The sequence below is a fragment of the Idiotropiscis lumnitzeri genome, chromosome 16, assembly GCF_059441095.1.
Source record: "Idiotropiscis lumnitzeri isolate Australia: NSW breed Sydney's pygmy pipehorse chromosome 16, RoL_Ilum_1.0, whole genome shotgun sequence".
Taxonomy (NCBI): Eukaryota; Metazoa; Chordata; class Actinopteri; order Syngnathiformes; family Syngnathidae; genus Idiotropiscis; species Idiotropiscis lumnitzeri.
The window spans coordinates 207,501-210,000 of NC_142406.1; the positions used below are offsets into that span (position 1 = coordinate 207,501).

The 2,500-nt window shown below is 50.8% G+C and overlaps 1 pseudogene; it reads right to left on the reverse strand.

Moving 5' to 3' along the window:
• The window catches only part of LOC148320742 (28S ribosomal RNA), a 10,400-nt pseudogene that overhangs the window by 2,873 nt on the left and 5,027 nt on the right, over nt 1-2,500 (reverse strand).

Below are 2,500 nucleotides of genomic sequence, written 5' to 3' on the forward strand. Positions count from 1 at the left end.
TTTTTTTTTTTTTTTTTTTTTTTTTTTTTTTTTTTTTTTTTTTTTTTATTACTCGAGGTGAAAAAACCTCCTCAACATTTTAAGAGAGAACATTAACGTCCTCCTGCTCAATAACCTTGGAAGGTATGCCATTCTATTACCCGAAACACCTAGTAGCCGCAACACCGTTGTGTTCCTCATGGGCCATTTACCGCGTGCTCCTATAGGGAAGCCAAACACTTTCACTTCTCTGGCATTTAAAGACTGAGCCAGCATCTCTTTAACATCCTCATATTTCAAGACTTTCTCCGCAGCCGCCTCTTCCAGTGCTGCATGGCCAGTTTCATAGCGAATGGTGACATCAATCACCAGGATTCGTCCATCTTTTTGGCAGACCATGTCCGGCACCTTCACCTGTCCGCTCTTGGTGCAGACACGTCTCTCTCTTTCCACCGTCCATCCAAGCTTCATTGCTTCGGCGGCCAACAAGTTGCAAACCATGTCATGCCTGTTAATTCGTAGCTTTTTCAGTATCGGGCATTGTCCCAATATGTGGGCGCATGTCTCTTTAGCAACTCCACAACCTCGACATTGCTTGTCCTTAGAGCTCGTTCCTCTCGCCAAAAATTCCTTAGTAGGAACTACTCCCGCTCTCAGCCTTAGCGCCCCTAGCCATTCCATTTGGGTCATGCCCACCATCTTAGGGTCAGCCAGCCAAGAGTTGCTTATCTTGTCGGCCCTGAATTGACCCGCTCCCGGCCCTTGCGTGACTAGGTCATTCCATTTGTCACATTCCACGTCCCTCCAGTGTAGGAGTTTGAGCTGGTCTTTTGATATCCTCTCCTTTCCTTCGCTCATACTCAACACTGGTATATCTGTCGCCTCGCCTCCCGCTCTGTTCCACAGGGTCTTCCAGCCCCCGTCACTGACTTGATCCCTCGCCATCTCCCGAACCAGCCAATCATCGGACCCGGCCATGCTCCAAGTTCTCCTGACTTGGATCCTGGGCACTGCCTTTTCCAGCCTAGGCAATCCCAGGCCACCATCTCTGTTCCTCGCGTAGAGGATACCATTGCACGTGGACTGTGCAATGTTCAGCCAGTCTTTCACCGTTCTCCTAATTGCTCTATCCGCCTGGGCCAACCTGGTCGCTGACACTCCACTCATATCGGCTTGGAACATGACCTTGGGGAGCATATATAGCTTTAATAGATTGATTCTATGGTATGGCTTTAGTGGGGCCTTTTTCACTTTAACCAGTATTTCTTCCACCATAGCCAACAGGTCGGCTGGGACGATCCCGTCCCTCGGCCCCACCATCACCCCCAGATATTTAATCACATTTCCATCGTCTATTAACCTCAGCGGTGAGCCTTCGAGTCGCCATTCTGTTTTTGTCTCAACGACTCCTTTGTTAATCCAGAACCCACTGCACTTTCTTGGTTGCACGGCTAAGCCAGTAAGCCTGCAGAATTCTTCCACCATATTCAAGTTCGCTCTCATGCCCCCATCCGAACCGCTTAGTAGAACCAGGTCGTCGGCGAATGCCAGCGCGGTGAGCTTCCGCTCACCCCAGATTAGCCCAGAGCCAGCCACCTCGAGCGTATGGATGAGAGGGTCCATTGCGATGTTGAAGAGCAGAGGGGACAGAGGGTCTCCTTGCTTGACTCCAACCATCATTTTTATAGGCGGGGTCGTGGCCCTTCCACAGCCTACCCTGGTCGAGCAGTCCACGTAAGAGTCCCGGATCAACCCCACAACATGATTGTCGACTCCCTTGTGTCTCAGAGCACACAGGATATGTTCATGTGAGACGGAGTCAAAGGCCTTCGCAAAGTCGATGAAGACCACCGCCAACTGGTCCTCACCTTCCCTCGCTCTCTTCACGATCCGGTCCAGAACCATCAAATTCTCGCCACACCCATCTGCCGCTACCAAGAAGCCCCTTTGTCTTGGATTTATAGGGCAAGCCTTCGCCAGTCGCATCGCAATTATTCTGCTGAATAATCTCATCACCAGTGACCCAATGGTGACCGGTCTCCATCCCGTCACAAGGCTCAGCTCCTTCTCGTCCAACGACTTCGGCAGCAGCTTGGTGCGACATTCCTTGAAGGCCTTTGGTATAGTTCCCTTTATCAACCATGTGGTGAACAGCCTCGCCAGTTGCTTCCCGCTCCTGTCCCAGCCCAGCAAGGCCCTCTTACTGATCCTGTCTGGTCCAGGAGCCGAGCTTGTTGACATTCCAGCCAGATTGGATCTAACTTCGCCCGACAGGATTGGTTTATGGAAGTACGCATTGTTTGTCTGTCCCGCTGCTTGGAATCGTCCGAGTCCCAGGAAGGGTCTTATTCGTTCCCACTTATCTTTGTAATACGCTTGGACCTTTTCCAGTGGTAGCAAACATTCCCTGACTTGACCGCCTGTTAGTATGAGGTTCACCAGGCCGGACCTGTCATTGTCATATAGAAACTGGACCCTCCTGTATCTGTCCTTCTTCATTGCCATCTTGGACGAGGTTAGT